The following is a 27,279-nucleotide window of genomic DNA, read 5'->3' on the forward strand; positions in this document are numbered from 1 at the left end:
CACAGTTAAAACCGAGCAATGCTTTTTATTTTGAAGATTAATATTATTATTATTATTATTGTCAGTTGTAAAGCGCGGAATAGGAACGATCTATCACACAAACTGGAACGTTCCTGCCTGTGAATATTCCAATCTCTAGCGCGCAGACCCGTTATTTCTAAACAACACACTGAAATCCGTTATAGGAAAGGCATTAGACGTTGTCTTTCAGCAGGCGTTCCTGATTGGAGCAGTTTGAATAATTATTATGGCCAATAGAGTTAAGTCATCATTAGTTTAAGTATAACTTAGCAGCATTTCATACCTTACATTTTAAACGTGATTAAGGCACTTTTTGTTGGGAAAGTCACTCTAGGATTTTTTTTTTAAGATATATGTAATATTACATGTATATCCTTTATTGGCTTGGCCAATGTTTTTACAGATTCACATTTGTTATCGGTTCTTTAAAATCGGGTGACACCATTTGATGTCTCTTATTGGGTCTCTTAAGAACGACATCCAAAAATGCCATTACACTTCAGAGTGTTCAAGAAACTACACTGTTTTCAAGTAAAATACTTACTGTTATATTTATTGTATGCACAATTACACCCATTTGTTTTTAACTGAGCAAGGGATAGCGTTTCAATATTGATAGTTAAACATAGTCCCAAAATACTTCAGTTACATTTATTTTTATTATTATATACTGTATAATGTAATAATAATAATTATAATAACCACAAGTATTTTGTTATATTAATATTCATAATGTATACTTTTTTGTTGTTGTTTTTTTTGTGATTTTTAAAACAATATTTGTGTATATCAGTTAATGGGCAAAATAAAAAGAGAGGAAGGCAAAATTAACCCGTATTATTTTTGGTAATTGTGCATAGAAGATAGGCATTTGACGCTCAGTAGCGCTAAGAAGCAACATAGTTTTGAGGTCACTTAGGAAAAATAACTTTAATTGTCGTTAATTTGGTTATTTATTGATGATTCAAATCTGATGTTCAGTATGATCAGGGGAGAAGGGATGAAGCCTTGAATATGACATCCCACAATAACTCGCTGCACACTAACAGTGTTTTTCAGAAAACCATAAGAATCAGATTTTTGGGGGCTCGTCCGGGTTTTCAAATCGCCTCATATGCACATATATTTGATGGCATCTGGTTTAGGATGACCTTGAGCGTGTTTGAGCGATAGGTGAGGAATCTCTCAGGCTCTTCAGGTTTGCTCTGATAATAGACAGCAGCCAGAAAAGGAAGAGAGTCTTAGATGCACAAGCCATTTCAACCATGAGGAGACTGATAAGCTCTGCATATTTGCACGAGATTTTATGTAACGCTAGAGGTGTCAAATCTAATGTATAATTCCAGAGAGTATGACATTCTCAGGTTTTCGAATCAGACCTTATAGAAACACATCCAGTGCTGAAACTATTTGTGCTCTTTTAACCAAATGACATCGTCTACACAGTGAGTCACATGTGACACAAGTGACAAGAAAGCCATAAACAAGAAAATCTTAAGAGATTAACCGCTCCATACAAATGGAATATAATATGGTTTGCAGATTGCATATGTTTTATGTGTTTCATTTTTTTTTTTTAAGTCCTTGCGTGCATGCAAAGCTACCATGTGTTCGGAAATCTCATTATAATACCAGAACATATTGTGTTTATCTCTCATCTTTCCATCGGATGCATCTCAAAATACAAATTTCTGCTATAGCTGACCTACTTCTGGGCAGCTTGATGGTTTCGTCTTAGTAAATGGTGATCACTTTACATGTTTAATACAATTTCACTTTGGTCGCCGTTAATCACTGTTTCAGGAATAAACTAATTAACGTCGCATTCTACACAAGACTTTGCGGTTCCTCAGAAAACTCCCTTCAGATACTGGACCGGTCGGAATGTCCTCTGGTTTTTCTATTGTTTTCTTTTGCCACTAGTTTTCATCTCACATTCTGTCTGATCCAAAGCTACAAGAGCAGGGCGCTCAGGGACTCGGTGGACATTGGGGCGAGCACTTGCGCGCTGACAGTGAGATAAAGTGTCTAAGCTTCTGCATCTCAAACAGCCGAGAGATTTCATCAGGACCGTGATGAATGTTCCATGAATAACACATTGTCACCAAAGGGCAAATGCCTGACTCAAGGTTGTGGACATTATTGACAATCTCTTCTGTCTGCGTTTCTGTTTGCTGTTCTCTCTCTCTCGTGTCTGTCGCAGTATGTGTTTCCGTCCATCGTACTGTCTATGTCGATTTCTCCTAGAGAAAGGCGCACGGTTCCAATTCTAGAGTCGGAAGTGGGGGAGAAATGAAGCTACCGTAGAACAAAAGCCAATTTTGATGCGTTCCGTTTGCCTCCTGACATTCCTCCTGCCCTCTCTGCTTTTTAAGACTAGTGACATTTGTTCACTTGTCTGTGTCTGATAGACCTGTTCTTAGCAGAACCAGTGCTGCGGAAAGACAAGCGAGCTCTGGATCCGCCGCCACTGCAACAGTGACATACGCGCTGGAAAAAGGAGAACAGCGCAACTTTATTTATTTCTGTCATGCCGGTGGGAAACAAGTGTCTGCACACTTGAGTCTCCAGTAATGGCCAGTTTGCTGACGGTGCAAGAGAGGAAGTGAGAGGGAAGGAAGGATCTCTCGGCGGGGCGTCTGTTGGCCCCAGGCAATTCTCATCTCTCTATAGTCCGGTTGATGGAGCCGTTGGAGCGATGGATGACTAGTACGGAAGAGCAAATTCTAGCATGGTTTCCTCCTGGTAATTTAAAGTCATCAAGCTGAACTAGTGATACATGAACTAGCTAAAAAATCCTCTGTAGCGTGTAAATCAAAGCAGGGAAGCAATATAAATTTTATTTTTTGCCCACTTTTTCTGAGCCACCGTGCAGGATTCCGAGGATTCACCCAAATGGTGTAGAAACCACTTGCGATACAGAGGAAAAGACGGTATTTCTGTCGCATGACGAATAGCATGCCACGCACTGGAGAGCACAATGGTAATTCAAATCTCTTAAGAGGTATCAGACTTCCTGCCTTCCCGATTTCCTTTTATGTGGGCGAGGAGCCATTTCTGTGTCTAATAGAAAAGGATAATTTGCTAAATGTCCGTTCGGAAACGACCGGCACTTAAGATGGGGGGTAGAGTCTCAGGAGTGAGATAGCTGGAGCTGACATTTGGGCTGGACTAGATGCACTGGCGGCCCGTGTAACAACATTATCATCATCATCATCATCTCTCTCCACTCGGACCGTTATCTGTTCAGCTGGGTGACCAAAACTGCTGTAATGTTCGCCAGGTCACTTTATCAGTCACGAAGCCTGTCATCGTTGCCTGGCTCCTCTAATAGATTGATTAAAAGATAGTGGCGTGTGGAAGGGGAAACGTGTGGGCTGATGTCAGGCTGCCGTGGGGTCATTCTGCCAGTTTGTAAGCGTGTGTGCTCAGTGTGCACTGTATTGGTGTCTGGATTAAAAGCGGTGTGTGATTAGAACCAGCAACATGGAGGAAATAAGAGGACTGGCTCTGTTTGGATGCGATCTACTGGATCAGCTTTCTCAGTGGTTTGATTCGTGTGCACATATACAGTCGGAAATAATATCCGAATATATTTGCATTTTCACTCGCAACCGGTTAATTTATTTAATAATATCAATTTATTATTAATTAATTATTTAAATATTTGGCATTTGTATTATTGATATGGGTAGGAGTTTTTATTTTTTTTAAGTTTTGATATATTTTATTTATATTAAAATGATTTCTGAACAATAATGGATGTGGAAAATTCAGCTACTCGTCACAGGAAAAAAAATACAAATAAAGTAATGATATTGTAGTTGTGATTATTGTGGATGGCTTGCTTTATGTACCAAGTGTTCAGTCTGGAGTTCTTGCATTTCATTTGTTTGAATTATTCTGAATATTTTAAATGAGAAAGTAAACAGCTGTTTTTATATTACATTTATCTCACACCGTTTCTTTCTACCTCTTGTCGTTGTTGTTGTGTTAGATGTTACGAATGGATCTCGAGGAGTATTAGGGCTCTTGAGTGAAGGACTCATCCCTAGTTTACCTTAATAGTCTTGGTGAAGGCAGACGTGTCTGTGTGTGTGTGTTTGAATGAGCGTGTCTGTGTCTGTTCTCATGCTGGTACATTTTCTCCTCATCTCCACTGGCAACCACAGCTCACAGTATGTGCCAACCACCAAATGAAGTGGACATTCATGAAGCATGCTGGTAGATCCTGTATTAAAGACAAAAATAAATGCAGATAATGAACCCAGCATGCATAGAATAAAACTTTCCACTTGGAAATGGATGTGTCATATAATGCTATATTTTTGGATAATGTTATTACCATGGAGACAGAAAGGTAATTTTTTTTATACTTTACCTACAGTAGTGTATCCAGACTTTTGGTCCTTTTAATGAAATTTTAACCTGCATCTATGTTAAGTATTATAACCTCTGCAAGTGAAGTCAGTTTAACAGTGAAATAAACAAACATAGTTCATCTGGCCACAGTGCTTTTGTGGTAACAATGCACAACCCAGTATGTCAGATGCATAGGGTACTTTGTATTACGTTCTTCAAAGAAGACCTCGAGCACCAGGGTTATAATAGTTAACTAAGGATGCATTTACATGACACCATTTTCAACTAAATTAGGGAAAGTGTTTTATGCAATTTGTCTATTTACAGGACAACAGCGTTTTGGGGGCCAGAAAACATGAGTTTTAAAGTTGAATAAAAATATTCTGTTATCATCCGAACATTTGTGAAAATGGAGACATCACGCAACATGTATTACGTGTTAAGTTTATAGGTATGTGCACAGATGCATAGTGTTTCTTTACAAAGGGACATCGCCACCTACTAGCCTGGCATGCATAATACAATTATTTTAGTTTTCGCTGGTCTGTGTGAACAGGGATCATTTTAACATTGTTGTCTATACATTAATTTTTTAAATATTTTTTAGTACATTGTTGTTGTCTAAACATACCCTAAAACAAAAACTGAAGCCCCAAAAAAACTTTGTTCATTTAAATAAAATATAAAAAATTAAAAATCATTTCAGCTTGTTGAAAGAGATTTCTTTTAATTTAGTGTAAATTAACTAACACTGAAATCATAAAACAATAGCAATAATAACTATGTAGACTTAACTTTATATACACTACTAAAATGACAAATTACTAAACATGAAACATTACAAAGTCAGACAAGTTTTTTTTTTCTATTATTTTAAATAATGGCTTTGTAGAGATGTGTCGGCTGCATTGGTTTTGTTCAAGTTTTTATTTTTCACTTGTTTGTTTGTTCTGTTATGTGCTGCTTTGCTAAATGGTCTTTGGAAAGCTGAATTCTGCAGCATTGATTGCTACAGCATCACCGCGATGCACAGCATCAGCTCTCTGCTCTTATTGTACAACTTCTACAACTTTTTGAAATGTTAGCCTGATACAAATTTAGTAGTGATAACGATTCGCCTCTTTGAAAGCTGTAGTAGTTGTAGGCAGGAGACCAAAGCAGTGTACTTTGGCTCCACTGTCTCTCAGCTTTTCTTCATGTTTGCTTTCGCCACACTTTTATTTCTCACTCTTCCTCTGTTTCTGACTCTCTCCCTCATCCAGATTGGAGGTTCTGAAAAGATTTTCATTTGGCAAAGGAACGGGGGTTGGAACAGTTTGCCAGGAGACGAAAGAAACCTTTGAGCCTCTGGGAGACTTAAGCGCTAATTCTCCTTGCACATATCCCGGCCCCCCTCCAGCGCCTGGTTCTCCTGCTTACCCCCGTCCCCCTCTCTAAGGTCATAATTAGCAGAGTATGGAGTAACAAACGTAGAAGTCTCTCCATTAATAACGTATAATGGCTGCTGGCCCTCTCCAATTTAAATGCCAGTTTTCTTCCTCTCAATAAAGACCCCTGGTTAACCTGTAAAGACCAACACGCATCTAAAAAGGCAAAGATGGTATTAAATTAATGCGATCTGAAACCAAACAATGGAACGTGTTTTTGTTTCTCTGTATCAAGCAAGTGATGGATGGATTAATGAGAGAGAAATTAATTACAATTTCATGAGCCGCAGTGGGTGTTGCGATATTAACAGTCAGACAGATGTTGTAATGCAACTCAACAACATAACAGCATTGAGACTCAACAACATAACAACATTCATTTACGCTTAGACTTTTACGTTTTGACCACTAGGGGGAGTATTTTGCGTGAGTTTTGGGTTTAAAATCTGCATGCTAAATTTACGCAGTGCAGACTTTTACTTTAGATTATCCACAGCATTAATTCAGCTGTTTGTCAAGGCAATCGATCAAGGCTTTTGTGGTGTAGTAAAGCGCTAGCGCTAAGTGCCAAACTTCATTTATTACTGTAGCACCAGCCCACACAATACTCCTTAAATTAAGTTTTCCTTTCAACCACTCTTTAAGGATGCTATGAAGCCTTTTTTCCTTTTCGATCTAACTGGAAATCAAATATGAAAAGAAAATGTAAAAAAATTAACACGATCAACATTTGTATACTCACGTGGTTCCAAATCTGTATGACTGTCCAAAAAAACTGATTTGTCTATACAATGAAAGTCAAGATTCTTTTGAACCCCATTGACTTTCATTGTATAGTTTTTTTTTTTTTTTTATGTCCACAGAAGTTGTTACATGTTTGGAACAAAAACAAGGCGTGTCATTTTCTATTTTTGGGTGAACTATACCTTTAAAATCGCTTTGGCGAAATCCACTTTACCTGTTTCTAAATGGCCTGTAAGGAGAACTCTCCCCTCGTAATCTGATGCCAGTTTTTCGTTCCATTCTTAAAAGGTAATGGCTGAGATTTAGACGCCGTAATCCAGTCCTGATTAGTGTAAAAGGCCAGTCTCATCCCAGAGCCCTTGATGGGCTGGCTGTCATAAACAGGCCTGCTTGCAACACAGAAATAACCTTAATTTGGAGGTTGGGAGCTGTGGTGGTTGTAATGACACAGCCTTTAGGGTGATGTTTTCTGTGTGATGGGTTTGTCAGTCAGGGAATTGTAGCCTAATGGTTTTGTAGGCCAGTCCATTCCCTTTGGTATTTTTAATTTCCTTTACACTTACATCTAGAAAAGGAGTAAGGCTAACTGTTAGACACCCTCCATATATCACATCAGCCTCGGAAATTGCGGCACCAAATTATTTGTTTGTGCATGGATGTGTGTGGTCTCTCAGTGACTGTATAAATGAGGCAATGCCGTGGCGTTTCTGAGAAGCACGGTCACGTATTCAGAATGGCTATTTTCACAGACACAACGCATTAGTGTTGCATTAGACTGAGAGGGCCAGGTCGGTTACAGCCCCTTGATATTTCCTCTGCTTCCATAGCGAAAAGAGGAAAGAAAAGACGAGAAGGGGAAAATAACCACATGCCAAGGAGCGTTGTGTCAGTGAGCCAGTGTTAGGCCGGAGTTGCGAATCTTCTCATTAAATTTTTGCAGTGTAGTTGGTTTTTCCACTTTAATGCTTGGGAGGATGCTGGCCTCTTCCATCGAGAGAGAGAGAGCGGGTCGAGACGCAGCCTGCGGACTGCACCACACTGCCCAATTTGTCTTACTTCTAGGGAAGCTGTTTAAAGTACAATGCTTTCTCTTTTTTTCCCTTCTCTTCTCAAATTGGCGAGATTCCCGGTGTCTTTCCGCCACTCCAGATATCTGTGCTTTCATCAGTCAGACCTGTATTGAGTGTGCTCTGAAAATGGCTTGTGATCAGTGTCTGTCCGTTCTGATTTATTCCTCTTGTAACAGTCACTCCGTGTGTGTATAGTGAATTAGATGAGCACATTATACATATGCATGTTCCCACATGGCCGTTCTGATCCTGTAACTCTTTCAGAATAACTGGACTTTACTTATCTTCAGGTTTCTGTACCCTGATGCTGAATCAGTGGGTCTTTGAATTAGTGAGGATCTTCAAAGCATGTGGTCTTTTGCTGAAACGATACTAGCATGCTAATGTTGCATTTTGTGCACCAAAAAACTCTGTGTCTTAAAGGTAAGTTGTGTAATTTCCTTTGCAGAGACTGGTTCAAATAGGTTTGTTGGACACGCCCCTTATCTGTCATTGGCCAATCTCCGATAGTCCCACCCACACAAGTCTGTGTTTTTATCTCACAATTCTCTTTTACTCACAACTGTGAGTTAACATCTTGGAATTATACTTTTTTATTGCAAATCTGACATTTTCTCGCTATTGCGAGTTTATATCTCACAATATAAAAATTGTGAGATGCAAAAAACTTGCAGTTGTCAGATAAAAGTCAAATTCTGAGGAATAAAATACTCATCCTCTCTGAATTGCAATTCTGACATAACTTGCAATTGCTTGTTATAAATTGATGAAGAATTGTGAGATATAAACTTAAAAGTCAGAGTTCAGAGTTTATCTCACAATCATGACTATTTCTCAGAATTGTTCGTTTCTTTTTTGCAATTCTCACCTTACATCATGCAGTTCTGACTTTAAAACTCACAATTGCAAGTTTATATCTCGCAATTCTTAGAAAAAGTCAGGATTGTAAGATGTAAACTTGCAATTGTGAGTTTTAAAGTTGCATTTACCTGTGCTATTTTTAATTATGTGGAAGAAATGGGGTTCTATAGATTTCTGTGCTGATATTGTAAATGTAAATTGCACAAATGCAAATCACTGTTATATAAAAAATATATATTTTTATATAGTAGACTAGACAGTTACTGCTCTGCAGTCTGGTTGGATAATTGTTTGCAACCATTGTAGTAGCTGATATGACCATTCATCAACTTAATTCTGGTGTTGAAAGTCCGTATTTGTATAGTTAAGCTCTACAATACATAATGAATCAAGCCAATTAGAAAAAAAATTGCCATTTCAAGATTATCGAGTTGGCTGAGCAGCTACTTACCTTGCAAACAGTGTAAAATTAGTGATCATATAATATCCACCATTTTGTACTAGTCCCTTTCAATATTAGTTTATTCATTGATTATTAAATCCTGTGTACAACAGTGTCAGAAATGTTGCATCTCGTTCTAGCAAAAAATAATACCGCTATTCTTAATGAATTAGCACCACTGTATGCTAAGCTAGTAGGCTAATCTGTTATCCAAAGGCTAACTAAAAACATAAGGAAAGGGAAATAGTTCATTTTAAAATTTTTAGCTTTTGGTAATATAATGTGATATGTGACTTAAAAGACATGAACATTCTCATGATTAATAATAGGTACACATGAAGCAATTTTCTATCATTTCTAATCAGGCAATGAATAGAGTAGTCATTCGTCTCTTTGAGAGATGATTCTGAAGGCTTTAATACGCTACTCAGTAGTGTAATCACCACGATCATATGATGATAGCTTTGATGAACATGCAGTGCAGATGAGAAAAAAAGAATTGTCATTTTCCAGCTCTAAAAATCCTTTTTGACGTCCCACTTAAAGGCAGCGTCTTCCCTGTCTTCCACTTTCCTTTCCTTACATTTTTTTTTTTTCTGTGTTGTGGTATTAAAAACAATCAGCATCGCAAAGAACTGTAAATCTGTCTGACATTAAGCTCAAACAGCAGCCGAGTGGCAGTTCAATGTACAAGCATGAAATCAAACCCAAAAGTAGAAATACTTTTTCAAAGCTTTGCCTCTTGACAGCTGTGATTGCCTTTTCTAGCTGGGCTGCGTCTTTGATGGTTCGCTCTACCTTGACTAGCGTTGATGGGTTAGCAGCATGACTGTTGAATGGATTGGCTGTCTTTGACCTCTTGTAACCTTCCCCTGCACTGGGTCTCAGCAGATGAGGATGCATTGATGCTTATATGTCCACTCAAAAATGTAAATTCTATTAGTTGACACTTTTAAGTCATTACAAACCCATATGACTCTCTTTCTTCAGCAGAACACAAGAGAAGACTTTCTGTTTTCCCTGCTCTTTACCATGCGGTTAAAATGAACAGGGACTGAAACTTTCAAGCCTCAAAAAGGACTCAAAAGCACCATAAAAATATCATGAAAGTGGTCTGTTTGACTTACATTTCAATCTGCTCATCACTCAAAGCCGTTGCATGACTTCAGAAGGCTCGGAATGTATTGTGCAAGACTTATGGACTGCTTTTAAGATGCTTCCGCTGTGCTTCGCATCTTTTTGAAGCTTGAAAGCTTTAGTGCTCATTGATCATAATTCCACGGAAAAGAGTCTTCAGAATTTCTAATTCTTCCAAAAATTCTGTCATTTACTCAACCCTCGTGTTGTTCCAAACTTGTGTGAATTTCTTTCCTCTGCTGAACACAAAAGAAGATATTTTGAAGAATGTTGGTATCCAAACAGTTGACGGTATCCATTGACTTCTATAGCATGTATTTATTTATTTTTTCATGCTATGGAAGTCAGTGGCTACCAATTTGTTTGGTAGCCAACATTTTACAGTCAAAATTATAATCAAGTACTTTTCCATATGCTTTAGTTAATGCTGTTAAATCAATTAATCATGCTGTCAAATCGATTAATATTTGTTTATGATTTATATTATATATATATGTGTATATATATATATATATATATATATATATATTTATATATATATATATATATATATATATATATATATATGTATATGTATATATATATATATATATATATATATATATATATATATATATATATATAAATATATATTACATATATTTCTTAAATACATGTATATGTGTATTTATATATACATAAAAATATACACAGTACACACACATATCATTTAAATTAATTGTGATTAATCGATTTGACTTTTGTTGTACTTTGAGGATTTAAAATGTACTTTGAAGTACAGCTTTTCGTTTGACATTATTACTAAGTACACTTTTTAAAAGTATACTCAATGTAGTCATTACAGTGAGCTTTCTCTATGATTCCTCTATTGATATTATATTATCTGCAAGTTCAGCTTGTTAAAATACTTTTAAGGGTTGAAGTACACTGCAAGTGCACACTGAATGCAATTTAGCACACTTCGTTTTCACAAGGGCTCCTCTGACCAGATGTCCGACAGATGGGCGTCCACTCTCGTGCCCTTGGGAGAGCTGTGAATTTTCCACACTTTTTCATGAAATTTTTCTCCGTATACTGCTTGTCCTTCAGTTTTTAAATGGCACGAAGAGTGCAGGGCGGGATAGAATGATTCCAGGAAGGGTTTTGGCCCGGTCGGTTCTCCATTCCTCATGTGGAGACAAGCGGCGGTGTTCCTCCTGAAACCTCTTTGGATTTACGCTGCCAGTCCTGCCATCTTTCTTGCGTTAATCACCCCGGGCTTCGCTCGCCACTCACCGGAGGGCGCGATGGATGAGCCATTGGGGAAATGGAATGGAGAGTGGCCAGGCGTGACGGAGGAGATGAGGAGACAGTCAGTATAGGAGAGAAGATGATAACCACCTTAACACACATCCACACACACGCATTTTGCTTTGAAATATCCCACACCCCAACATTTAAGGCAGATGACGCCATGTGGAACAAGTGTTTTAAATCACCATCAGTGACTAAAGCTCCCACGAGACTTTAAACAATCAGTACTGTCGTTTATATATATATATATATATATATATATATATATATGCTTAAAAAAACACAACTTCTATTTGTGAAGTGGATATACTGTATTGTTTATCCCAAAAATCTCGAGTTGGAAAAATATGTACTGATTATTTGGACTGATTGTTACTTTTTTTCATAAATGACTGAATACTTCAAGGCATGAACTCCCACGCACTATTTTAGGCTTTTGAAATATGTTTTCGTCAAAACAAACACCTCTGGAAACCAAAGCATGTGTTTGTTTCCGAGTCAAAGGCAACCTGAGGCAGAATCGATGTACCAGATCTCATTTCCTCGAGGATTGTTCATAAGTGGCTGCAGATCAACTCTTGTTAAAGAAAACACAGATGCTGTCTTTTTAGAATGAGACCACTTGATTAGCATTTATTTCTGTATTTTATGAATAAATACATGAGTAATGCTTCTGTATTTACCCTGGAACGACAGTTTGAATTATTTAAAGTTCTGACCCCCGAGGCAAATCCATCCATTATGCTTCAACATTTTGTTAATCATTGATAGGCTCTGGAATGTGATCAGGGAATGAGTAATTGCTAAATAAAACTAGCCGCTAGCAAAAGCAAGGACATTTTTTTTTTTTCACGTTTGTCCGATTGGATCAGGCCAACAGAATAACAAGGGTTTTCTGTCGGACATTTCTTCTTGAACGCCACTTTTGTTTCTTCTCTAGTTTTTAGTTTTTGTTATTTCATTTGCCAGATGCTTGGTGCCTAGCGGTGCTTTGGTGCACAGCCAAAAAATGGCTTTTAGGCTGTGTCACTATGAGGATTTTCGAGGATGTGACAGGCTGTTGACAAGCGTTTGGCGAACGGTCCAAAAAGAAAATCTAATTACCATATACGTGGCCAAAGTTCCGGCTAGCGGATGACTGCAGGGCCTATTAGCGGAAATTAACGGAAACTGATAGCGACAGTTCTCCCGATCCGGGGCTTTAAGTGGTCACTCTTGGTCCTTGCCACAAGCATTCTTTCACACACTGTCTACACACTTTCTCCTCCGCTTTTCTCATGTAATCAGGGGCACGTTTCACCATTCTTTTCTGGAAGTGCATATTATTTTTGTTAGCATGAACCACAATGCAAATGCTAGTAGTGCAGTAGTGCTATTTATTGTTTTATATATATATATATATATATATATATATATATATATATATATATATATATATATATATATATATATATATTGTGACGAGTCCCTCGTTACTTCCACTAAGACCGGTCAGTGGGTGTGGTTGGAAGGCTCGTCAACAGAATTGTGTACACCTGTTCCTTCCCTATATAGTGTCAGCTCTGTTTGGTGTGGAGTGTGAACTCCCGGTTGTTTGGTTTTGCTTTGGCTATTTTGAGGTTATGATTAGTTTAACTCGGTTCTGTTGGATGCTTGGAGCATTCGTTTGTTTGAAGGAATCGTGTTTTGGTTTGTTGATTTCTTATTTTATGTTCTTTATTTATATTAATAAATATCTTTGTTGCAACATACCAACCTGACTATGTCCTCCTTCCCATTTGTCACGGCTTTGAGCCGGTCGTGACAATATATATATATATATATATATTAGAAATTATGTTTAATCGGCTTTTATTTTGATAAATTCAGTTTTCATTTTAATTTTAGTTTAATTTGTAATTTTGTTATGTGTATTTTTTTTATTTAATTATACAGTGTTACTATTTTGGTCAAATTTGTATTTCAGTTTTAGATCATTTATTTTTTAGATATTTAGATATGTATTTATGAGTAAATTACCATTTATTTTATTTAAGCTAATTATACTATACTGAAGTTGTCTCCATAAAAAAAAAATATAAAAAAAAAATAAACAGTTTTTGTTTTGCCTGTTTCTGTTGTAGAAATTTGAGAGAAAAAAAAACTGGTACTGGTTTGCTGGTACTTTTTTGCTGCTTTTTGAAATTTTTGGAACTTGTGAGCAGTGATATTTTAGTGTTATTTATATGCTATTGTGTGTGTGTGTGTGTATGTGTGTGTGTTTATTGTATATTATTATATTATTATTTATTTCGGTTTTAGTTTGCATTTAGTTTTAATTTATTTACAGTCAGTGATTTTACTGCTTCAACATTTCTCATTTTCTTTTAGTTAAATGTTTCATTTCATATTGGTATTTTATTTTATTTAAGCTTTATTTCAGTAATAAAAATGATTTTAATGTTTTCATTTTGGTTGTTAATTACCCTGCTAAGCATGATTAACCATGCACTTTTGTTGCAAAGGAAACTCTAACATTCTGCCCAACTCATTGGGTGAACTGTTCCTTTAAGGGTTTTGAGTTTGGGTTAAGTGTTCCGGTTCATCTTCCTGTGGGCTGAATCTGTGTATAGTTTAGCTAGCGTTATGCTAGCCTTTCGTCAGATTACGTGACCTTATCACAGCAGCTGTCTGTTTGTGTGTGCATTGTGGTGGGAGTATTGCCTGTCATACGTGGCCGTGGCCGTGTACGGCCTTGCGCCGAGAGGGGTTTTGTATTGCATAGGAAGTGTTTTGGGCTGAGCGGCAGATGGTGGGTAACAAAATATCATTACATTTGTGCTCAGAGGCTATGCTGGCAGCCAAATCATAATATAGAAGTCTGCAACTCCAGCAGCAATGAGATTCTCTGACCCTATTACCTGGGAATACATAGAAGGGAAAACACAGTGTGCAGAGAACAGAATCATATATGGTGAAGGGGAATTTTTGTCAAGTGTGTGTGTGCATACGCTGCTTCTTCATTTCCAATCATCTCAGCACATTTATTCACATTTCATGTGAGCGTCTTTTTAACTTTCTGCTGCTTGTTATTATTTTTCCTTCTGTGCAGAATGTAATATGATTCATAAGAAACATCTTACACATTGGGTAATCAACATCTAATTTAATCTCTGAAATAGACAATTTTGAGGGTGTTTGAAAAAAAAAAACGTATATATATATAAACGGGGAAAATGTTAGATTCTGCAGCAAATACTAGGTCTCTAATTAAAGAAATAATAATAATAATAATAATGCATTGACTGTGCTTGCATGTTTTACAAATGCTATTATGATTTGGTAAAAAAAAAAAAAACATAGCAAAACATAGCATATTTTACATAATGTAACCCTACATAGGAAAATTAGTGTGTTCTGGATGGATAATATAATATAATATAATATAATATAATATAATATTTTAGCATTCTATTATTATTACAGTAATATAATATAATATAAAATAGAATAGAATATAATATTGGAATGCTAAATTATTGCATGCACTCGTGGTGTTTTTCAGTCATATTTTGGACAATGGAGAAAAAATGTAATGTATGTCATGACTGATATTGCACTGCAACTTTTACAAATTATCCTGTGATATTTGGCATGAAATAATAAAACAATCTAAAATATTACATCTCACAAGCCTACATAGTGAATAATATCATACTATTGCAATGATAAAATATTAATTAATTTATTGCATGCTATCGTTGTTCTGCTGGGGTGAAAATGGTCATGGATAAACTTTTTATGAAAATTTGGTGCAAAAAAAAAAACAAAAAAAAAACATGAATGATGTTTTAACTATAAGTGGATATAAGGGGGAGAAAATGTAATGTATATGCAGACATCCCAAGTCTCCCGGAAGTTCCAGGAGTCTCCCGCATATTGAAAGCGGCTCCCTGAGACCCGCAAATTAGTTAAAATCTCCCGGAATCTAGACCGAGCGAGAAAAGGCGCGCATGCGAAACAGAGTAATTGTGTTTCAAACCGTGTAGCGCGCGCACAGCAGAGAGGGAGAGGGAGCGAGAGACCTTGCGTGTGTGTGCTAATGTGCGTGTGTGCGAAGCGCATGTCAGACAGAGAGCATCCTGATTGGCCTGTTTCTGCAAATCAACCAATCAATTGTCAGTGGGGGCGGGCTTTAATCTCTTCTCCAGAACAAAATTAATCAGTTATGTCTATCTAGAAACAGGAGCACCATGGCAGAGGGAAAGTGCCACAAAAAATAAAAAAATTATAAGACACATTTTACGGCAGAGTGCACGAAAGTGTACCCCTGTCTTATAGATGTAAAACATAATGACAGTCTTGCTCGAGCATTGCCCATGGCAGGTTAAATGATGGCAAAAGGCATGTTGAGGTGAGTTGACAAGTTTCATTTCATCTGCATATTATTCAGGCTAGTTGCAAAGGCTACATGAAAACAACAAACTCTTTTGACCTGTTTAAAGTTGCAATGGAAAATAAATAAAAGCAGTTTACATAAGTTGTATAAGCAGATTATATAAATATTAAAAGTAATCTACATATTTAAACATAATTAACGAATAATTACATAGGCCTATAGCTTATAGAAATAATGCTATATGCTATATCTTTTTTGGGGGGGGGGGGGGGGGGGGGCTTCGGGATACCTCCCTGAAATGACTTCTTGCAGGTTGGGATGTCTGTATATGACTGATACAAAACATGCTGTCATCCTGTGGTAGAAGAAAAAAAGTGGTATCATCTGTAACTAGATAAAAGGAAACACTGTGATTTCATCCTGAAGTCAAGCATGGGGCAGCTTAGCCCGTTGAAATAAATCTTTTGTTCATCTCTCACCCTTGCTCTCATGAAAGCTGAGAAAACTCTTGTTGGACCCCTGGGATGGAATTGTTTTCTGTGACCAGGATGAAGAGTTGGAAAAGTCACCTCATCTGTTGCTGCCTGTGTTAGCAGTGGCACACGGGCTGAGGTCATCAGAAACACACCATCATCTGGCTACATTGGCCTGCCAGATTTCAGCTTGTTGTTTTTCCATCGATCACAGCATGCAACTCTCAATAGGGCTGTACAGGAGAGGTTGATGTGCTCGATAGTGTACTGTTGTTGTGTGTGTGTGTGTGTGTTTCTCCTCTCCTGTAGTATGCTAGAGGGGTTTTGTTGTCATTTTTGGACTCTGTGTATTGATGTTGCATGCTCCTTTCATTTTTACCCCAGTTCTGCTCTCACAAGATCGGCAACACTTAGTAATTTTTTATTTTTTATTTTTTTGAAGCCTTAAATATTTTAATAGATGCAAAGTGTGCAGCTAAGGTCGCCCCCACACTAGACTTTACTCTGTGTCTGAGAAGGCTGTGGATCTATTCCCTGCTGGAATATCCAGTTTAAACTGATACCGTAGTTATGTTGTAGAACATGCTAGCTGGTTTATAGAAAGTCTTAGCTGGTATTTAATTGGTCCAAGCTGGCTATACAGAATTTAGAAGGCCACCTTGGACCAAAAAAAAAAACAGCTGGTCAAGCTGGGTTTTAGAACTTGGCTACAGCTAATGACATGCATGGATTGGATCAGCTTGAACAAGAAAATTACTTGTTTTGACTAGCAAATGACCAACTTAGACCAACGTAAGTTTTTTTTTTTTTTTTTCAAATGGGCCAATTTCAATGGGAATAGTGTTTTTGTACAAGAATTTAGAGGGATAAAATAAGGATTTCCAATAGTGAAGGATGAAGAAATGTTTTTTTTTTTTTTTTTTTTTGCCTCATCATTCTCAGAAATGTATTTTAAATAAATAAATACATGTGTAGTATTCTTCATATATATGTGTGTGTGTGTGTGTGTGTGTGAAGGACACTACATGTTTATTTATTAAACAAATGAAGAAAAAAACAGATAATATTAACAGGTAATATTAATTAAACTAATGTCCTCTTATGTGCATCTAAGGAAGTAGTCTTTTATTACTTATTTTTTTTTAACGATTTTTAAAAGGAGTTTTACAGTGTTTAAAAGTGCACTTATTTTGATGTGTTGACTAACATACGTGTAAAGTACTTATAATTTTAGCTGAAATTTATTTTTTTATATTTCATTTTGAAAGTAACAAATGTCAACTTTATCTTTACAAATGTGTGAATGATTGATAATGTGTAAAGATATTTACACATGACAACAGTTACAATAGACATGATAATATAGTATATTTAGATTTACCATAAGACAAAATTAATTCAAATAATAAATAATTCAAATAATTGCAGCCAACTGTATTTAATATGAATTAAAACTCTAATTCACTTTCATTTAAATTACATTTAAATTGAATTTATGCATTTAGCAGATGCTTTTATCCAAAGTGACTTACAGTGCATTCAGGCTAACAGTTTTTACCTAACACGTGTTCCCTGGGAATTGAACCCACAACCTTGCGCTGCTAACACAATTCTCTACCGTGAGCCAGAGGAACACTTAAATGCAACACTTAAGTTATTAAAATATATATTCAAGGTGGCTAATTTGTTCAAGTGACCACACCTAACCCCACCCCGAAAGCTAACCCTCACAGAAATTATTAGTTATGATTTATAGAGCATATACATTTTAAGCATGTGCATTCTCTGGGATCAAACCCATGATCGTATGATTACGTATCATCATATAACACAATGCTCTACACAAAAACCCAAATTACAGCACAAATAAAAGAGTACAAAACGTCCTGTTTTCGATAGGGGCGCATTTGTAGTATCCGCTCTGATGGGTCGTATTTCAAGGATTTGGACAAACGACCTATACAGGTGTATTTGTTGGAGGACAGGTTGATGTTATTACCCTGAGTTCCCATTATAATGAATTGACATATTTCTTGCCAATAACATGGCATTTTTGTACTATAGCATTCTTTGTAATAAAATTCCATGCTACATGAAGGTATTCCAGTCTGATAGCATTGCTGGCACCCCACAGTACTTCAGCTAGGGGTTGGCATGAAGGACACATTGACTTATGTCTTGTGGATCTCTAAAAGCAGCCACATATGTTGTTGTGACACGAAACCCGTCCACCGTCACAGCATCTGATGCCCGTTCCTGCGGAGTAAATGCATAGGCCGTGTATTTTTAGCATCCCTGAGAGATGAGTCACGCTCTACTGTACACACCTGCGAAACGCAGGTACCCACCCGAATTTCTCGAACCTCTATCGCTTCAATTCAATTCCGTGTTCTATTCTGGTTCGGGATGGGTTTTTTGATAGACACGCTCTGTCGATCCTTTTCTCCGCCAACATGATATGCCTTTGGATGTTGACATAATCTGTCCAGCCCCTTTCTGTAAGCCTCACCGCCATAGATGTAGTTATCAATCCAAGCAGACAAATGTCATTCCTAATCTGCTTGTGTGCGCTGGATTGAGCTCTCCGTTCAAAAACGACTGCCGCCATTTCAGCCTTATCGTCTTCATCTCTGATTTTCATTATCTCTTCCTGCCGGCCGTCGAGCGGGACGGTCGCCCGCAAAAAAAGCTCACGAGGAAGGCTGAGCAGATATGAGTCCTTAAGCCACATTGCCTGCTCATCTCAGATAGATCTCTGGAGGAAATGAGAGTTTGAGTTAAATGGCGTATCACTGGGCGGATTTACCTCAGGTTGGGCATAAGACGATCACAATTCGAAATGAGACGCAGCTTACTGGCTTAGCTTGGATGGGCCACCTTATCATCCAGAGTTTGTGTTTCCTGTTGGCACAAAAACATTAAAATAGTTGGGCCTCTGGCAGCTGTAAAAAAGGGGGAAAAAAGCCCTCTTTAGATCTAAAAGAGCTGTTGGGGCGATTAGCAACTGTATACGTTGGCAAGGAGAGAGGACTTCCCCATGTGATGAGGTTTTTTATTTTTTTCTGAATACATGGATGAAATGAGAGAGGGATGAAAGCAAGGGAGGGATGAGTGAAAAGATGAGATGAAATGCTGCTCAAATATGCAGTATGGAATCACAGATACTAAGAGCTGGAATCAGCAGGGGCATATATTACACTGAGAGAAGTTTTGAATGATATCCAGGTCGTGATTCGATAATACTTTCATATTCTGCTGTGTTCTACTGGCCTTTTTTGTCATTTGTCTTAATTGTACTGGAGCTTTGGAATACAAATGATCAGCTTACTGTTTACTTTATCATAGGGCAACAGCATTATCCATAAAAAAAAAATAATCCATAATTTCAAAAATTCATATGAAAATTCTTTATTTTGCCAGTTGTCATTTTAAATGGATTATATCTCACAGTGAGACGTTATTGTATTTCATGCACTGTAGCTTTAACTCTCAAAATGATTTTCACTATTCGGACGAGACATCTGACAAAAAAAAAATAGCTTTCTTTCAAAAAGCGACTTTATATCAAATGTGACTTTAATTGTCACAAATATGACTTTATATCTCACCGTGTGGCTTAATATCTCACAAAGATAAAGATTTCTTACATGACTTTATTTCAACCATATTTCTTGCAATTGCAACTTTATTCCTTATCATTACATTATATCTCACAATTTGATTTAACGTCACATTGATCTATGTGTGATTGTGTTGCTATATATGTCTTGATATCTCACAATCTCCACTTTATTTCTGACAGTTTTAACTTTATATCTCACAATGTCACTACTTCTCAAAGTATGACTTTATATCTTGCAGTCTCGCTTTTGTTTTACATTTGTTTCACATTTGTCCTTTTTACAAGGTTATTAAAGGGTTAATATAGTAAACTAAAACTAAAACCATAAAAATGATACTTCAAATAAAAGTTAATGTTAACTGAAATTAAATAAAAAAAAATAATATACTGTTTTATTTAATTTAATTTAATTTCTCATTTTCATTATTTTTTTAATATTCTAAAATAACTAAAGCTATAACTAAAATAAAAATAATAAAATCTATGTACAATAGATATATAAAAACAATAAAATAATGCAATTTAAAAAATATATATAAATGTTACTGATACTAAAACAGCACTGCTTTGAGACACAAACAGGCTTCCATAGTACCCACATATTAAAATATGATAATATACAACAAAATGTTCCTTCACAGATGTCTAGTCAATGTATGTATGCTTACTGGGTTGTGTAATGACCCCTTAAGACCCAATTTCAGTTTACACGGCTGTCTCCTTAAAGAACTTGTGTTGTTTTTCATCCAAGAGAAGCTCAAAAAAGGTTCATTTTGTTGCCGTCTTGCTGCTTTGATTGGGTGTTTATCTCACTATCAGATCATTGCATCTGTTTATTTCCCTTTAAATGCTAAACTTTGAGAGAGGCACAAAAAGACAATGCAGCTCTTTGTCGGTTTTACGTAACTCTTTGTGGAGGGAAAAGGGAACGGGAATAGAATGATCATTTGAGTGGCAGGTTGAGCTGGAACAAAGAGGCGAACAGAGAGAATTCCAATTGGATTAAATGGAATGGGTGGAGAACATTAGTAGTAGGTCACCTCCTTTATCACCGCGAGTCACTCGTAGCACTGTTGTAATCTGTTTAATTAGCATTCATCAGACACGTGCTCTCGTCCACGAGCGCTGTGAGAGCACGCGAGTGATCTTCTCAAGAGCAGCTTCCACCATGTTTGACAAGCCTTTAGATTTCCTCTGGCAAAATTAGCAAGACTGGAAGACGTTGTGTCCTGATGCCTAAACCCTGATGCCATTTCAATACTAACCCACCGACTGCATGTAAATGTATAATTCAATATTTAAGTAAAAATAAAAATTATTACTATACTATCTACTATTTACTATTATTATTAGTATTATAATTTTTTTATTTTTTTGCTGCTGCATATAAAATAATGCTTATAACTGAAAAAAATAAACCTATTAAGATAATTACATAAAATAATAAGTATCATAAATAAATAAAAATCATTCTACTGTAATGCCAGTAAGGTTTTGCTTTATGAGCCTTTCATTCATTCATTAATTCATTCATTTAATGCATGCATAATAAGTAAATAAATAAATAGTAATAGTAGTAGTAGTATAAGTAAGTATTAACATTTATTTTTGTAATAATATTTATTTATTTGTTTATTTTGTTCATATAACAGAATATAAAAAAGATACTTGGAAATAAGCTTTTTAAGATACTTACAGACATAATAATTATCAGAAATAAATAAAATAAGCTCAAAACCGTCAACACCAAAAAGCTCAACATAATGAGCAAACATCTACAGTATTTCTACCAGTCAGAATTTGCTTTGTTTGTGAGCTTTAAATAAACAAATAATAATAATAATAATAATAATATTTTAAATTAAATATGTATTTAGTTTAGTTTAGTTTAGTTTAGTTTAGTTTAAACCATTGCTGGTTACTTGGCACTTTCATGCTGCATGTTGCACATTTACAAACCAGCTGATATCTTTTCCAAAGATAAAATGGTCCAGAGTTTTTTAGTGGAATCCTGATATTTGGAGGGAAACTTCGCTGACATAAGCCATCATGAATTTATTATGAAAATGTATGAAGCTTAGCTTAGCTAGTTTGATACAAATAATAGTGTCGATTATGAAAGCGCTAGCTGTGTTAGTATAATTATGTTCACCTAGACTCCTCGTTGGAAAATAGTTGTTTTCTCATGAGATCAGGTTGTGGAATCCCAGCCGTTCCAGCTCTGCGTCTGTCGGAGAGCGTAACTTTGGTTTTCTGACAGGGTCGGTCTGGCCCTCTTTACCAAATGGCTCCTTAAATCTAGTTCGTGGTTCTCTTCTGTATCCTGATAGTTGTTCGCTGGTTTCCATGAAGTATTGATTCCAAAATAACTTCAAAGCTACTTTAGAAGTGGATGGAGCGAGGCGGGAGATGAAGAGTGTGAGTCAACGGAGCCGATAAGAGTGTGTGTGTGTGTGTGTGTGTGTGTGTTGAGGGGTGTTTGCTGTTAAGGACTGGCAAGAGAATAGACATTCCTGGGAAAATGCATTTGCTAGATGTTGGCTTTTGATACTCGCTAGTTCTTTTAGCCTCCATGTTTTCTTCTTGTTTACAGGTCGCTCGTGCTTTGAGGTCTCTCTGAATGTCGCACGACTTCTGTCTCTCACGTTTCTGAGTCTTACTTTTAACAAATGTATCGGGTCTTGTGCTTGTTAGTGTTTGTTTGCATAATTCACTCCCAGTTCCTGACCTTTGGATCCCTCCGCAAATCTGTTTGTTTTCAGAGCTACTGATTATTATTCCACGTTTCTCATTATTCACTCCGACACAGAACAGAACTCACAACCAGTTTTACTGTCATGATTATAATTATTTAAATGTTACAAAAAGTAAGTTACCCAAAATATGATGTTTTTTTAAATGTGTGTGTATATATCACTTTAAGAAAGTAAACATGGACATTTTGATTTTACGTTGACTTTAAAAACCGACTAAATCTTACAAGTGACAAATGTGTGGCGCTATCCTGAGGAAGTGAGCTCATGCCGCCAGAAGCAAAGGCCACGAAATACAGATGTTTACACTCAGATTGATGCACATAAACAAATGGACAGTGCAATTCGACACTTTTACCTTTTTGCCATCGTACTTTATTCTTCTCCTTTAATTGATTGCGTGTCCTCATGCATCTTAAACGTTGCAGGTGCGTCGCACATCACACCGAGTGATGCATGTAAGTAAATAGTGCAGTTCTAACTTAACACTTCTTTACCACCTTATCTTCCACCTAATTACCGACTTCACACACACCGAACAAGGAAACGGAAACAATAGTAGCTAAAATAAACGAAACTAAACTTCTTAAGTACGCTTTTTCTGAATGCATTGAAAAAATAGACTAAGAAAGTGTTGTTTTACTAGTTAGTCACTCCACAGTAGCTTGTCTAAATGCCTTTAAAATGCCACGGCCTGGAGTTCTTGCCTTCACTGCTGGTAGGCCACCCAGACGAAGCAAGCTGTGGGTTACGGAGATGTTGGAAGAGGGGGAAAAAAGACATAAAAGATGCGAACGACGGGGGGCTGTATTACCGTGACTCATTGTGACATTAATATTGAGTGACACTGGCTCAAAATGAGTTGGAATATTTTCAGTGACTCGGTGTTGCACTGGCATTGTTTGAAAACAGCCTGAATGCTCAACTATAAAATAAGGTTAAACTAACCTATAATCAACTCGCTATTCTGTTTTTTTCATAACCCAGCCCCACAATTCGAAACATAATCGCTAGTTTTCATCTGTGCAAAAAACCCCAGCTGTTAAGTCAATGTTTCCAGCTCAGCGCCGGTAATGTTTTAAAAAGAAAAGGTTCTAGCGAAGGTTTAATTATTCCACATGTGTGCTCAGTGGTGGCTTGAGCAATCGGGGGGAGGACATTGTCTTCTTTATAGCCTGTCAAAAACCTCGCTGTAGGTGCAGGTTCTGCTGGATTTAAGACAATCGAAGTGTCATCTGGGAATTATAAATGAAAAGGTCACCAAAAAATGACATGGGTTAAAGAATAAATAAAATACAAAGTTAAATTAAATTAAATCCATAGTAAAAACTCATTTAGAACACTGAATCTGCATATCAACCCCTTGGGAACCATCCAAGACAAGCAACCACATAAAAATTGTGCTAAAACCCTTTTAGCAACCACGTAGGCATTATAAATCTCTCTTTTTTTCCTGAAACAATGACAGAAAATGTAGAAAATGTTTAATTGAAAATTCTGTCTCATGCAAATTGAACTGAATAATCTCCTTAATTATCATGCAATAGTTACAGCTGTCTGTGGATAGATATGCTGTTATTTTTGGATGTGTGTGTGTGTGTGTGTGTGTGTGTGTTGGGCTTGTTGTCACTGGATTACCTGTGTGCTTTTCACACAAGTTGTGATCGCTCAGTCAGACGTTTGCTTTGCACACCTGGCAGTTGGGGTTTTTTTAGTGTAAGAAAATCGAAATGACACCATGCTTCCGTCCCTGTGGCTTTAAAAACAAACCTGTTGGACGTTATGGAAATGTTAATGTTTGTATTTCAATTTGAATGAAACCTCCAGCCCATATTTCTCATTTCAAGCGTACACCTCAGTTAAAAAGAAAAACAAAAAATGTGGCTTAAGAGAAGAGTATTTTATTACCAGCGTTATCTCAGAATTTCTGTTCATGCTTGGCTAAGGGTTAATGCTAATGTGCATGTGGGTTTCTCACCGAGCGCGTTGGCTGATGTATCTACGACCATGAGCTCTTTGATTGGATTGCTCTTAAGGGAGTCTGTTAGAATAATGCAAAGAGAAAAACAGAGACAGAGGAGTTGGTGTTAAAGGGGGGTGAAGGAAACTAGTCTGGTTTTCAGCTGCAGTGAAATCTGGGTCATTCGGGGGTGCAGCGAGGGGATCCTGGTGTCATGGAGACCGAGGTTAAGAGGTCAGCAGTGATTGAAGTCGAGGAGTCCGCTGCCCTCGGCCTCCGCACCTGTGGAATCCACAGAAAGCTGTTAATTGCAGCTTTAGTCCAGAAAATGTCAAATCACTGTCTGTGTGTATGTGTACAGGATATATACAGTCCATAATTGCTGTTTTTCTTTAACATTTATGGAGCAATTATGGTGTAAACGGTAATGGTAAACTCATAAAGCAGATTATACAGGTAACAGAACTAATTAAAGAACCACAGTGCATGCTGGGTAAAATGCACTGTCACAGGCATCACACAGTTACAATGTTTTTGGCTGCGCATAAGAATCAACAATTTTGCCAAAAATGTAACAATTGCAGATGAGTTGCAATTCAAAGCGTAAATGCGTTCATACCACCTCTGCACTGCAGTATGAACATTTTAATGTGTGACGTCTACACGCTGAGTATCTATCATTATTTATCTATCTAAAAAGATATTCATCAAATAACTAAAATATTAACCAGCACAACTGTTTTCAATATAGAAGACGAAGAAGCAGCAAATCAAAATATTAGATTGTTTTCTGAAGGATTACGAGACGCTGAAGACGGCGTCGCTATCACAAGAATAGATTACATATTAAAATATTTAAAAGTAGTAAACATTTTAAAATGTAAAATATTTCAATTTTGTTGCTGCTTAACTGTATTTTTATTTTATTTTATTTTATTTTATCCAAATAAATGTAGCCTTGGTGATCATAAGAGTTTTATTTCAAAAACAAAACATTTCGAATAGTAGCTAGTTAGCTAAAGAAACAAACGAACAAACGGAACACGCATACAAACATTGGTATGCCAGCAGGTGGCAAAAAAATTGTCTTAATAAGTGACTTATTGAATAATTTATTAAACAGATTCATTCAGAAACGATAAATTTAGAAATAACCCCCCCCCCCCCCCCCCCCTCACCCACTGGGTTTTTTCTGAAGCTTTTTTTTTTGCTGGCAAAGCAACAACAAATTAAGCTACTGGCAAAAATGTACTGTAGGTCACTCAGTTTTAATTTCTTGTTTTTCAAACTGTTTACAGAATTGCAATTATACAGTTTTTCCTAACATTTGCTGTTATATGGACACGAATAACATGAACCGCGTGATATTGCATTAATATTCCATGTACATTTATATTTCTGATAAGCAGATGTGTAATGAGCAGAATAATAAACAGTTAACTGGTCATTATCACTAAATAATACTCTTTAGAGTGCTACCCTCATTTTATGGTAATGGCGGAGACCCTCATTTTCTGCTAAATGACCGGTGTCCTGACATTTTATCCTGTCACACTGTCCCACCAGGGCTTACTGCGCATGTGCACATCAATATTACATAATTAACATAATGAACAATGCTAACTACTGTATTTGCATTACTGTTAGGGGAAGGTTTAGGGTTTGGGTAGGTGTAGATGTTAATAAAACACAATCTAATGGGTAAGTATGGGTAAATGTCTCAGAGTCAAATAGTGTCTGGAGACTTTTGTTATTAGGCAAACTATGGAAGGTGTTTCAAATGTGACGGCTGAGAGGGCCACAGATGAACTCTCTCCCCGGAGCACTTTTAATTTTTGCTACTTGATGCGGTTCCCTGAAGGACACAGATTCCACTTTAACAGGTTAATCTCTGAGGGATTGAGCGCCTAGAGAGGGACCGAGAGAGAAAGAGTGTGTGTGCAGTGCTGGTATTTGTCAGTGGACTGCTGAGGGATTTGGGAGTTGATCTGTTAGATGAGGGCCCCCGGGGGGGATTTGAGCAGTCTGGTCATCCCATTGCTGTTTAACCTGTGCTGTTTTGAAACAAATGCAAACTGATGATATATAAAAGTGTCACCTGAAGAAGCAGGCTACAAGATGACATTTGCTGATTCATATTTTCATTGCCTTTTCTTTGTATTTATGACCTTGTAAAATATAATACACCACTGAAAAGAGTTCCTTATGAGTCATTGAATCGCTATGAAACATGTTGGAATGATTCATCAAAGATTATTATTATTTTATTTTGTTTACTAAAGTTTATCACCATTCCTTTTTTTCTTTCTTCTTTACCTTGTTTTTAGACTCTTTTCTAAAGTAATAAGTGAGATTAGACTGTGTAATCTGACTGGATCCACAGGAAGGATTCGGCCTTTCCTTCACATGAGTGAGAGGTGCCTGTGTGTGTGTGTGTGTGTGTGTGGTGTTACTTCCTCCGCTTTGAGAGCGAGGAGGTTGTTTGAAGGGTCTTTGAAGTGGCTCAGCCAAGGTCAAAGGTAGGCTGCATCTTGTGTTTACCATATTGACATTTGCAGCCCAACGATTTGCTCTCATTGGCTTATATATATATATATATATATATATATATATATATATATATATATATATATATATATATATATATATATATATGTGTATATATATATATATATATATATATATGTTTGTATTTATTTTACAATTTTTAAATTATGAATATATATGAATGTGTGT

The 27,279-nt window shown here is 36.7% G+C and overlaps 1 protein-coding gene across 2 annotated transcripts in view; it reads left to right on the forward strand.

Annotated features, from left to right (window-relative positions):
* Window positions 1-27,279, forward strand: part of LOC127967973 (receptor-type tyrosine-protein phosphatase gamma) — a 225,749-nt gene that overhangs the window by 608 nt on the left and 197,862 nt on the right. The gene's annotated exons all lie outside the window — the stretch shown is intronic.

The sequence above is a fragment of the Carassius gibelio genome, chromosome B11, assembly GCF_023724105.1.
Source record: "Carassius gibelio isolate Cgi1373 ecotype wild population from Czech Republic chromosome B11, carGib1.2-hapl.c, whole genome shotgun sequence".
Classification (NCBI taxonomy): Eukaryota; Metazoa; Chordata; class Actinopteri; order Cypriniformes; family Cyprinidae; genus Carassius; species Carassius gibelio.